Source organism: Callithrix jacchus, chromosome 8, assembly GCF_049354715.1.
Source record: "Callithrix jacchus isolate 240 chromosome 8, calJac240_pri, whole genome shotgun sequence".
Lineage (NCBI taxonomy): Eukaryota > Metazoa > Chordata > Mammalia > Primates > Cebidae > Callithrix > Callithrix jacchus.
Window position 1 is genome coordinate 136,372,384 of NC_133509.1, and position 13,177 is coordinate 136,385,560.

At 52.3% G+C, this 13,177-nt stretch overlaps 1 long non-coding RNA gene across 1 annotated transcript; it reads left to right on the forward strand.

Annotated features, from left to right (window-relative positions):
* Positions 1 to 4,925: 4,925 nt before the first annotated feature.
* Positions 4,926 to 12,945, forward strand: LOC144577574 (uncharacterized). Its single transcript, XR_013521751.1, has 3 exons — positions 4,926 to 5,075; positions 9,485 to 9,608; positions 9,777 to 12,945. It is a non-coding gene; the product is annotated as an uncharacterized LOC144577574 (long non-coding RNA).
* The last annotated feature ends 232 nt before the right edge of the window (positions 12,946 to 13,177 follow it).

The following is a 13,177-nucleotide window of genomic DNA, read 5'->3' on the forward strand; positions in this document are numbered from 1 at the left end:
CAAGTAGCTGGGATTACAGGTGCCCGCCACCACGCCTGGCTAATTTTTTGTATTTTTGGTAGAGACGGGGTTTTGCCATTTTGGGCAGGCTGGTCTCGAACTCCCAACTTCAGGTGATCCACCTGCCTTGGCCTCCCAAAGTGCTGGGATTACAGGTGTGAGCCACAGTGCCTGGCCTATTTGCAGCCTTTTTAAGCCTGGAAGATATTCCTGGCAGGGGGCGGGGCAAGACATGGTCATCAGAGGTCATCGACCATCCCAGGTGCTACATGCCCACTGCATTCATTCCCATACCTACGACATATGGAAATTAGCCTGAGAAATGCTGTGTGTGAACATGGCGTGTGTTTAATATACTGAAGCATGGCCCTTAGTCCGTAAGGTGTTATGAATTATCTGAACATACATAAGCATTCTTTAAACAAATAACACTGAAACACAGTTGAAAATGACCAACAGGAAGGATCTGAAAGGCCCCTGGAACAAGCGTCTTTTCTTTTTTGTTGTTTTGGGGTTTTTTGTTTCGGTTTGGTTTGGTTTTTGGTTTTGAGGGAAAGAAGAGAGGCTCCGAAATCCAAGCCTACAATGGCTTACCTGAAAGTACAAAGCTCCAAAGAGCTCTGAAGAGCAAAAGCTGCTTCTGAAATGTCCCAGCCCGCCCTGGTGTGAGGATAGCTAGGGTCTCCCTGTCACTCCACTTAGAGTGACCATGCCTATGTTCACTGTCCAAATGCCCATGCACTTGGGCTGGAGAGTTCTAGAATATCCCATTACCGTCTTGACACTGTATTCCCTTTCTATCAATTCCAGATAAAAAACAAAAAACAATTCTGAAAAACATCCAACCCCACAGGTTTTGCAGACTAGTACCGTTAGAGTCTGATATAAACAGGGATCTGGCATCTCATTAAGTGAGAAGGCACCCAAGCTACGGTGAAGAAGGACAGTGACTCATAGGGTTAGAACGGGAAGCCTGACTCTGGCCCAAAGTTGTGTTTAGCAGACACCCAAACACACCACGCTGGTTCACCATCATCAGCCCAATCTCCAATATCAATTAGGTGCTACACCATCAATCTAAAGTGGGTGTGTTTGTTGTTCTGATTCTCCTTTTTCCCCCATCAGGACACCTAGTGAGTCCATTTCAAATGGCACCTCAACCTACATATGCTTCTTAAACTACTGACTTGGAACACAATCAAAACATCCAAATATTCTCCAAAAATGGCAGGAATGGAAACGGGATTTCAGTGGGCTTAAGTCCCAGACTGAAAAGACACAAGACAACCAGACCATTGCCTGGGTGGAAAGGGCTTACACCACCTATCCATTTTTGAAAACTTTCCCTTGGGGAGAAAGGGAGAAAGCTTTTCAAGTTTTTTAAACAGCTGGAAAATGGTACCACGTGTGCATTTTCACCCAGCTGTGCTCCAGACCCAGCTCTCTATTTTATATACCTGTTTTTTCTGGTGATTATCTCACTGTTCCTTGCCAGGATGAACCAAGAACTTGATACTCCAGAAAGAAGTTCGGTTTCTCAGCTGAAGATGAAGACTCAGGGGTGGCCTCCCCCAGGAATGGTGAAGCTCAGGGGAGAACGGCAATCCATCGTTATATGCTAATACTTCTCATTGAGCTAATTTGATTAAGTGGTACGAAATGATACCTTGCTCATAGATGGATGGTTAGCACATTTGCAGTACAATCTCAATGCCAAATTGTCCTCCTTCAAATTCTTGAGAGAGTTATTTTCATCGTTTCCATTTCTTCCTGTACCACAGCCATGGCTCATCTCTTTGTTCCCTGAAGAGCTTTGCAAGTAGCTACGTTCGTGTCATTTTTATCTTGTTACTTTAATCATGTGCTTATTGACAAGAGTGGAGATTTTCATCCTCTTCCAAGCCAGGCCTGTTGCCAGCTTTTCAGCGTGATTCAGCATAAGCCATGGTCCCTTGAGGAAGGGGCACTAACCCCACCCACGCAGGTACACAAGGACGTCACTGGAGAGGAACTATTCCCAAACTCCCCAGGACCTGCCTTTGTATGGGGCAACTTCAAAGAAGAGGGTCTCGTGTGACCAGGGACCGGTAACCAGTGGAGGCATCCTTCCCAGGAGCCTTCGCCCTGACCTGGCGGTGCTGTCGGAATGCCTCACTCATTTCTCCAGAGTCCATTCCTTTTCTTAGGCGAGTCAAGACTATCCAAAGCAGACCGAACTGTTTGGATTTCTGGGTTTGCTTTTGTTTGTGTTTTCTCTACTTTCTATTCCAGTCCCACTGAGTCACCTTCATTTTTTAAATAATTTAAGACTCCATGTTATTTAAATCGCTTTGTGTTGTTTGAGAAACTCTAGCGGCAGATCCTGTGAGTTTAGTGAAGAAGCATGTCCACTCTGCTGGCCTGTGGCTTCGGTGAATGAGTGCATTCTTTTTATTTATTTTTTTATTTTTAAGACAAAGCCTTGCTCTGTCACCCAGGCTGGAGCTCAGTGGTACGATCTCGGCTCACTACAACCTCTGCCTCCCAGGTTCAAGTGTTTCTCCAGCCTCAGCCTCCTTAGTAGCTGAGATTACAGGCATGCACCACCATGCTCAGCTAATTTTTGTATTTTTAGTAGAGACAGGGTTTCACCATGTTGGCCAGGCTGGTCTCGAACTCCTGACCTCAGGTGATCTGCTGGCCTGGGCCTCCCAAAGTGCTGAAGGATGCATTCTTAACTGTGTTTCTCCTTCCGACTTGCTGAAATATGAGTCTGATTTATAAGTCAACATCCTACTGACTGCCGGATGACTTGGTTTCTGTGTGCTGGGTGGTGACAGAGCCCTAAGAAGTGTGTAAAATGAGACTCGCTCACCAAGGGTTCCCATTATTTTCTCCTCAAACAGAAACATTCCAGAAGTCACACTACAAAGTGAGAAAGAAGCACGGTGCAGTGAAACACATATAGTACCCAGAGGTCCTCTGCGATGAGCTAGTGGTGGAGACAGTCCCAGGTGGGGTCTGAGCGGTGATAGAGGAGCTGGGTCTGAAAGGTGCCATCTGGACAGGTGGAGAGAAGGGTGGAAGGTGTTTCAGGAAGGGAAAATGAGGTGAGGGAAGTCCAGAGGCAGTGGGAGAAAGGCTTGTTAAGGAGTCAGGGGAGAGCCAGTGTGGTGAAGGCGGAAGATTTTGAAGGCAAGGCTGAGAAGTGCCTGAGTTTGGATGCGGAGTTGGGAGTCCTGGCCTTTCCTACCCAGGCCTTGATGTATCCCAGCTGAGAAGATGCAGGGTCAGCAGGCAGGCAGGCTATCAGGGGCGGGGGGCAGCATGGACACAACACCACAGACCAGAGGCCTGTGACCGCAGGACCAGGAGGGACAATGAAATTTGAGAAAAATTTCAAAATAATTGATGACTAAGAGAAAGCAGTCTAAACTCCAATATTCAATTTCTTCACACCTGTCTTTAATGATCTCTTGACAGAGTTAGAAAACAATCCATTTCCCCGTAACCCGTGCTCGTGGCGTCAGCATCTAAAGTACAATTCCTTCATTGTGAGCCTAGCACCCAGTCTCCTTTCCAAAAACTAATCCAGAAACGTTAAACACAAACCTCTGTTTAATAAAATGAACATCTGTGATCACACACCAAGAGCAAACGCCTAATTCTTCTAAACCCAGCACTTTGCTTTGACAACGAGGTACCTGTTTTTTAAATACCGTATTTCTTTAGAACACCTGCTTTCTTTACATACTGACTTTTAAAGGAAGAGATTAAATTTCATTGGCAAGAACAGAAGTTGTTCTCTAAAAAGCAAAGGAAGAACTATGCTCTATAGAAAAGTTGCCTGCTACATTAAATAATAACCACAAATCCAACAGGTGTCAATCCCCAATTCTCCCACAAAGGAAGCCGACAGTCTGATAACCTCACCTCTTTGGAATTAGGCTACTGGTGGCAGCGGCAGTCCTTGTTCTGAGGGTAGCCACACACCCCAGCTCTGGATGGCTGTATTTCCATTAGAATTGGCGGTTCTGCCCTCTCGGCCTTTGCCACCCCCCTTCGCCGAAGTCCAGTTATTCAGTGAGTTATAACTTGGCACTAAAATTCAATTAAGCTGAAACGTTGGTCATACGTGGTCTTTTTCCCAGCAAAGCATAATTTCTTTGACCCATTTTCCAAATGTTAGCCGATCGATTTTAAAGCACAGAGAGGTAAAAGTTTGTTTAAAAAAATCGAGCTCGCATTTCTAGAAACTGGCTGGACTTTTTTTTTTTTTTCATTTCAAATAAACAGTCAGGATGTGGTGTCACTGTAGTAAAGCGCTTCAAGTTTTCATAGCGCTCGTCAAACAGAGACCTCGGAACGCTCTGCAGACATTAATTAATGTTCGCTCAGGCCCTGGAAGCCATTTCACCAATGGAAATTCCGATGAGAAAGGAAGGAACGAGGGGTTCAAGGCCGCGCCGCTGGGAGGCCGCTGTGAGTCCGCTGCGGAACTAGGCACTGAAACCCCGTGGTTCCCAATGAGCCAGAGCAAGTCTGTCGAAGTATTGAGCACCCCTATTGAAGACTGTGGGAGTTTTGGCGGCTTAATGGGATTGTTTCGGTCCTTCAGGCTCTCCTTTAAAAGATTCCATGGCACCGACGAGACTCCAATAAAAGGGCCTCTCTAATTGCTTTCTGACTTTCTATGAAACTTTCTAAGCTATGCTGACATCCTCGAATACAACTATGGAATTAAAGAGGAGAGAAAGGCGAGGCACAGTGGGTGCGCGCAGAAAAAGAGGTTCTCAGCGGAGCGTGTGTGCGGTGGGGGGCGACGGGGGAGGGGAGACGGGGCGGGTGTGAAGTCTGTGCCGGGAAAAGAAAAATATGAGTGTTCTCTTTTGTGTGCGCACAAACAGCCGAGCGCGGGGAGGTCGGGCCCGGGGTCACGCGGCTCCGGGCTGCAGCTGCCGCCGTGGGGCGGGCGGGGGGTCCCGGGCGGCCACCGGGCGTCGCGGCCGCCTGCGGCATCAGCATTCCGGCGGCACGGGCGGCCGCTGTCCTCGCGCGACCCCAGCCCGTCCCGAGCGCGCCCAGCACCCAGCAAGGTAAGCGCGGCGCGGGGAGCTGTGGCCAGGAGCCCGGGCGCCAGGCGAGCCCTCGACAGGGCGTACGAGCCAGTTCTCCGCCGCGCTGGGCCGAGGACCGACTGGGAGGCCAGAGTGCGACCCCGATGCCCCAACCCGGTGGCCCCGACGCGCCCAGAATCCGGGAGGGAGGCTGGAGCCCGACTCTGGGCCGTCTCTCCCCGCTCGCGGGGCCTCGGGAGGGTCCAGGTGACCTGCGCGGGTCCCGTGGCCGCGTGTTACCCTCCCTCTGAACCCCTCCGTCGGCGGCGGCGGCCTTACCGGGTCCGAGCAGGGCGCTTGGGGTCACCCTCCGCGAGACCCCAGCCGCCCCTCGAGCGCCGCAGGAACCCCCAGTGCACGCGCGCAGGCGCGGCCGCCAGGTTTCAGTCCAGCAAGCAGGCTGGGAGGTGGCCCCCGGATGCCCGCCGAGGGATGCAGAGGACGAAGCCACGGCGGCGTCGGCGAGGCCATCAAAGGCCGGGGGTGGCGGGCCGCCGCGTCGCCCACGACCAGGCCGAGGGCATGAAAGGATCTTTATCCTCCAGTGACACGGCCGGGCGGGCGCCTTTCTCCCGCCTCCCCCTCCCGCAGCCCTAATTGGGGCTGGCTGCTAATGTGATTAAGGACAGTTAAACGTTTCTCCAAGCAGGGGGTGGGAAGAGGCCGGGACCCCTACCCCCTCCCCGAGGTCACGCTAGGCCCGTGGTCGGGGGTCGGCGGCGATGCCAGCCTTGGTCGGCCTGGCCAGGTGCCTGCCGATTGTTCACCCCCAGGCGGGCGGGCCGGCGGGCTCCCGGGGCTTTATGTAAGCCGGTGGGCTTCGGGCCCGGCCGGATTTAGGGATTCTTTTCGCACAGTTTCCATTTTCTGGCCTTTGGAACTGCGCCCTGGGCCCTCGGGGCCCTCCCCCTCCGGTGCCCAGCGCTGGCCTGGCCCAGCCACGGGGGTAGGCCGGGGGGTGCCGGGAGTTGGGGGTCTGCAGGGACCGAAGCAGGTCGCACAGGGGTCTCCCTACCTAGGCCAGTGACTCAGGACGGTGGGACGCGGTGGTGGGCTGCGGCCAGGCAGAGCCCGCGACCTGCTGCACCCCCGGCGGCCTCAGCGACCGCCCGGTTCCCACGTCGGCGGCGGCGTGGGTGGTCCCGCCCGCCCGGGAGGGCTCTGCGTCTTGGCCGCCCCGGGCGCGAGGCCTGGGAGCGAGCGTCTGTGCCGCGCTGCCCGCCGCGTCCGCTTCCGAGGTCGCCCGCGGGCTCGTGCCCTGCGCCCTGGGGCCTCGGGGTCCTTCTCCAAGCCGCCAGGACAGGGTAGAGGCTGTGCGCTCCGCTCGGGAAAGGCCAGGCTGGGGCCGGGAGCAGCGGGTCTCGGCTCCGAAGTGCCAGCGCCGGCGCCCCACTCCCCGCCCGCGGCGGTCTTCTCGCCCGGAAGGGTCGGAGCACCTGGGAGTAGCCTCGCGTGGGTCCCGCGGTCTGGAGCAGCCTCTAAGGGTGCCGGGCGGCCGCGAGGCGGTGGCTGTAATTGCTTCGGGGGTCCCTGGAGGATCCAGAGCGTGGCCCGACCGAGTGTCTGCGCCTCTGAAGTTGCAAATCTGGAACCAGTTAGGATGCGGGAGGCAGGTGGAGGGCTGAGCTCCGCACGTTCGGTCTGGTGGCCCCTGCGGCGAGCTCGGACAGCGGCAGCGTCTCTGGGGCCCGCAGGGCGGGCGGCAGCAGGTGGGACCCGCGGCCCGACCCGCGTGCTAGGGCCGCGCACCCCTTCGGGCCCCGGGCAGGGTCTCTCCACAGCCTCCGAGCGCACCCCAGAAGGAAAATGTTAGCAAAGCGCAAGGCCGCGAGGTGCCCAGCCGGCCTCAGCCGGGCCAGAAGAGGCCGTCAGCGCCCGGAGAAGGAAGGGGAACCGGCCCTGTGCCCAGGAGGGACGCCCGCCGCTCCCAGCACCCCAGCGGGGTCTTAACAATTAATGTGAACTCCGAAAGCGTACTCCCGTGGACGTTTTATATGTCAGTTGTGCACAGTTTCAAATATTACCTGAGACAGTTTGCAGAACTGTTTCACGTCTAACAAGGGTCAGATTGAACAGAAGATAAGAAATGAACATGACACTTTAGTTCAAGTACAGGGAAAGCAGACTGTATTTTTTTTAAATAATATTTCTGTAAAAACGTATTGTGGATCTAAGATTTTGTCATGTTCAAAATGTATAATTTTTTGCTATTTAAAATACATATTTTATACATTTTCAACCAAAAAGAAAGGGAAAAATTTTAAAAGCAAAAGCAGGAAACCAAGAAAAGCCTGGAGGGAAAATGGGCGGTGAGGAACCAGAGCCCTTCTTTCTCCACGCAGTTTTATTTCTTTTTTTCCTTTCTTTTCTTGCTAATAGCCAGGAGGAAAAAAAAAAAAACAGTGAAAACAAAATAATTTCATATTAAACTAACACAGAGAAGTAATTAATTTCTTTCCAGATGGGTGGAAGGGACCTGGCTGTTTTAGTGTGCTCAGAAAATGCGAGAGTTGGTTTTCTTTCCTTCTGCTCTCAGAGAATTGTAAGAAAAAGTAAACAACCCCAGCCTACCCATTTTTTTATCGGCTTATTGAACACAGATAAAATTAGAATCCTTTTTTATTTGAGATAAAAGACACACAGGAAAAGTGACCAATTTTTTTTTTAAACAAGGGAATATCTGGGGTTTTTTGTATGAAACTAACGAACCTGTGAGGGGCTGAAAGACCTTGGGTTTGTTTCCCTCCAGCTCCTCCTGAAATCTTCCATTCTTTTTCTGAGATGGATTTTCCAGTGATCTTGGAGTATACAGTGCAGCAAATCATTTGTGCATTCATGGCGAATACATGTCTCAGTCAGAAAATCAGAACAGGTCGAAGGCTGCTTTTTAGGAATAACCTTTGAGCTGAACAGGAAATGGGGAACACACCTGTGTGGACACTTGTGCATCCTGGAGGAGAATAGAGGTGCAGTTAGTTTCACTGTGTGAGGAGGAGGTGCCACTCTGCACAGAGGGTTTATTGGAATGCCAGGCCCCAGGTTAGTGTTGACTGACCCCTGAGGATGTTGGTGTATATAAACACGGAACAAGAGGAAGCCAGGTGGGGCGGTGTGCAGTGGGAGCACAGGAGATGCCGGGCCATACCGACGGGACCACACCCAGCCGGAGCCTGGGCGGCTCCCACCCTGATATCCTCGTGTCCATGTTTTAGTCCCATCTTGAGGACATGAAAGGTCCATTTATGTTTTCTCTCCTTTAAAAACTCCCCAGTGGCCTTCTCAGCAGCATTGTTGGGAGCCCACTTGTCATTTTTCATTTAAAAAAAAAAAAAAAAAGACCACAGTGTGGATCAAAACTTGGAATCTGAGATGTCCCTAAGCTCACCTGTCACATTGAGTCACCACCTGGAGAAGATAGATTTGCTGACCTCCTACAGAACCCGGCAACAGGGCGTTCGACCTCAGTCCTGGTGACGGGCAGGCAGCTGGGTTTATTTGTGTGTGTTGGGTTTTTTGTTGCAGTTTCTCTTTTGTTCTGTTTATCTGGGAAAACAAAGGTCCCTTTGAGGGTACCTGGGCTGGCCAGCATGACAAACAGGAAAGCCTGAAACAGGTCAAGAGGAGATGTGGCATCACGTTGGAACAGTTTGCTTTGTGCTTGTTTATTACAACTGAAGGTTTTGTGTCACCTAGTGTTGCCCAAAGTGAAAGCCCATTCTCAGGAAGGATGAATTTGTGGTAAGAGATAAACACAAGAACAAATGCTCAAGGAGAAGAAGACCGCCCGGGACATAAGAAGGCTACGCCTGGAAATGCACCTGCTGGGGTCCTCGGCCCACGCCAGAGTCTCTGGCTGGAGCAGCTCCCTTTGAAGAGAGCCAGACCAACAGAAAAACCGGGCCACACCCCCGCCAGAGTGACCTGATGGAAACACAAATCTGATCGCCAAAAACCTTCCTGTTTCTGCCTGCTGCATGCAGGAGGCCACTCAGCCTCCTTCCCCAGTGGCCTCCCGGCCCAACCTCTAGAATTTCCTGGCCGCTGCCCTCCTGCCACCCTGACATCCCTTACTCCCCAAGACACTCTCCCTCTCTGCCCATTGTCCAGGAGCACACTGGGTTCAGGGGTCCTCAGAGCAGGCCAGCCTGGTGGAGCTGCCTTGGGGCCTGGCTCTGGGGGCCTCAGGAGCACCCCAGCCTGCAAGTGAGGAGCCCTACGCAATCCACAAGGAAAGGAAAGCATGAGGGCCTCAGGACTCCCTGTTTAGCACCCTCCATGCTGCAGCCAAACCTTGACACCCCAAGTTCTAGGACCCCATTAGATGGTGCCTTGCCCCACCAGCTGCATCGATGTGTGGGAAGGGGCACATTTCGGAAATCCTCCAGCAGGTCCTGGCTCCTGTCCTGTGCCCAGCACTGGCGTTCTTGTTCAGAGAACAAAGGCCCGGAGGCCCCTGCGGAACCAAGAAAGGCTGAAAGAGGTGGCTGTCAAAGCTTGCTGACCGTGGCCAGGGTAAGAAACACATTGTGCATCTCAGCCCAGAGCAAGCGGGACAACTATGTATAAAATAATTAACTGTTTATACCTAGGTAACAAACATGGCTTTTGCAAAACAGTGGTTGTCTTACTGGACATCACGAATGCTGATATTTGTTCACCCTATTTCTTTATTCCAAATAGTGGCTGCCACCCCTGAAATGATCCCAAGATCCTAACGGACTGCGGCGTGGAGTTTGCAGACCACTCTTTAGAGCTGAGGTTGGGTGGGGTAAGCCTGGGTGGGGGGAGACCCACAATTCCTTCCTGCTGCATTTTCTGGCCCCACTTCCAGCCCTGGAATTAGAACCTCCTGCAGGGATTCTGGCCACCACTTCCTACTACGACACTGACAGGCCACCTCTCCTGAGCCAGAGCCTCTGCGTCTTCCTCCTAGAATGAGGAGGACAACGCCCACCTCCTAGGGTCTTGGAGAGGATTCAGTGAGATCGTGCACCGGATGAGGACTTGACTTAGTGCCTGCCCAGGCTAGCACCTGCCAATCACCTGACACTCACTGTCACTTTTGCTCCTATGGCCCAGGATGTCTGCTCCCCTAGTCCCCAGTAGCCCTCCAGTAAAATCCTCCTCCCCCTTCCAGTTCCATTCCAGGCTTTTCCCTGGGCCAGCTCCTCCTCAATCCTCACTGCAGCTTTCGCAACTCACAGATCCGTGCAGTGCAGATTAAGGCCGTCCCAATGGACTCTCAGGCCTGGGCTCCACCTGGCTCGCCAGCACCTGTAGACACATGCCTGATTGCCAGTCATCCCCAATCCAACCTCAACAGCACTCTGGGCACAGAAGCTGTGCTTCTCCCCTTTTGCAGATAAAGTGTGTGGAACCCAGGAGGTATCATCGTGGAGACCGCGGCTTGCACAGTCAGTGGCAGAGCTGAGGTTAGGCTGGCTCTCCTGGCCTTCAAAGACCATCATGCTCGTGGCCCAGAGTCCTTCCTCCTGTCAGGGCACCGGGGCCCTTACCGACAGCCTCGCAGCAACCAGATTTGCTCCCTGGCCGCCCACCTTCACCTCCTCCACCCTGGGAGAGCTGAGTTCATTTTCCTTTGACCATTTTTTTAATGCCTCTCTTGGGGGCAGACCACAGTCTTCCTGCACCACCCTCGCAGGCTCTCACTGCGGGAGTGATTACTCACAGATTTACCCAGGTAGAGCGTGTACTTGGAATGGCTGCCCCTGTGTTTCCTGTGCACATGCACACACACACACACTGAGCTGACCTGACACACACTGCCCTGATCTCTCTCACACACACACACACACACACTGCCCTGGTCTTACACAGAGACACACGACACACATACACTGAGCTGACCTGACACACACTGCCCTGATCTCTCTCTCACACACACACACACACACACACACACTGCCCTGGTCTTACACAGAGACACACGACACACATACACTGAGCTGACCTGACACACACTGCCCTGATCTCTCTCTCACACACACACACACACACACACACACACTGCCCTGGTCTTACACAGAGACACACGACACACATACACACACTTCCCTGACCTCTCTCTCTCACACACACACACACACACACTGCCCTGGTCTTACACAGAGACACACGACACACATACACTGAGCTGACCTGACACACACTGCCCTGATCTCTCTCACACACACACACACACACACACACACACTTCCCTGACTTCTCTCTCTCTCTCTCTCTCTCACACACACACACACACACACACTGCCCTGGTCTTACACAGAGACACACGACACACATACACACACTTCCCTGACCTCTCTGTCTCTCTCTCACACACACACTACTACAATCTCACACATACACATACACACACTGCCCTGATGTCACACACACAGACACACACACACACATTGCCCTGATCTCACACATATACACTGCCCTGATGTCACACACAAACATGCACACACACACTGCCCTGATCTCACACACACAAACACACACACACACTGTCCTGATCTCACACATTCACACACACTTTCCTGATCACACAAACTCATGTATACACAAACGCACACTGCTCTGATCTCACATATACACACACACATAGCCCTGATCTAGCACACATACACACACACACATACTCTCTGATCTCTCACACACACACACACTCTGCTCTGATCTCACACATACACAAAAACACACATTTCCCTAATCGCACACACTCATGCATACACACACGCACACACACACACACTGCCCTGATCTCTCTCACACACAAACCGTCCTGATCTCACACACAGGCACACACGCTTCCCTGATCACACAAACTCATGCATACACACACACACTGCCCTGATCTCTCTCTGTCTCACACACACACACTGCCATGATCTCACACATGCACACACACACACACACACACACTGCCCTGATCCCTCTCTCTCACACACACACACTGCTCTGATCTCACACATACACAAACACACACACTTCCCTGATCGCACACACTCATACATACACACACACATTCTGCCCTGATCTCTCTCTCTCACACACACACCATCCTGATCTCACACATACACACACACACTTCCCTGATCACACAAACTCATGCATACACACACTGCCCTGATCTCTTTCTCTGTCACACACACACAGACACAGACACACACATTTCCCTGATCTCACATACACACACACACACACTGCCCTGATCTCTCTCACACACACACACCGTCCTGATCTCACACATACACACGCTTCCCTGATCACACAAACTCATGCATACAGACACACACACACTGCCCTGATCTCTTTCTCTGTCACACATACACACACACACACACACATTTCCCTGATCTCTCTCACAGACACACACTACCCTGATCTCTATCACACACACACATACTGCCCTGATCTCTATCACACACACATACACACACTGCCCTGATCTCTTTCTCTCTCACACACACACACACAGCCCTGATCTCTCTCTCTCACACACACACACACACAGCCCTGATCTCTCTCTCTCTCACACACACACACACACACAGCCCTGATCTCTCTCTCACACACACACAGACACACTGTCCTGATCTCACACTCATGCATGTACATGTGCAAGTGCGGGTGCACACACACACACACAGACACACACACTGCCCTGACCCTATCACTCTGCACCTTTAAGCTAAGCTCACAAAAGCTGCTCCTGCATGTTCTTCATCAAGTCTCTCTCACACCTTTAATCACACTGGCCTGCCCACTGCCAGTCAATAAAGATTAGGAAATCGATTGCTAACTTACTCTCGGGTTAGGTAATAAAATTCTTTGAAACATGCAAGCTGTGGAATGTATCTGTGAGGGGCCCTTTCAGAGTCTATTTCAGGCTTTGCAAGTTTATCATGGCTCTGAGGTCAGGGAGGCTGTGAGGGCTCCTCCATGCCCAGCAGATGCGGGCGGAGCCAGCGCTCTCATGGGAGATGTGTGAACAGTGCCCTGCATGCAGGTAAGGATTGGGGCAGGGCAGGGTTGCCACAGGGATGGGCTGTGCCTGGGAGCTGCCAGCTCTG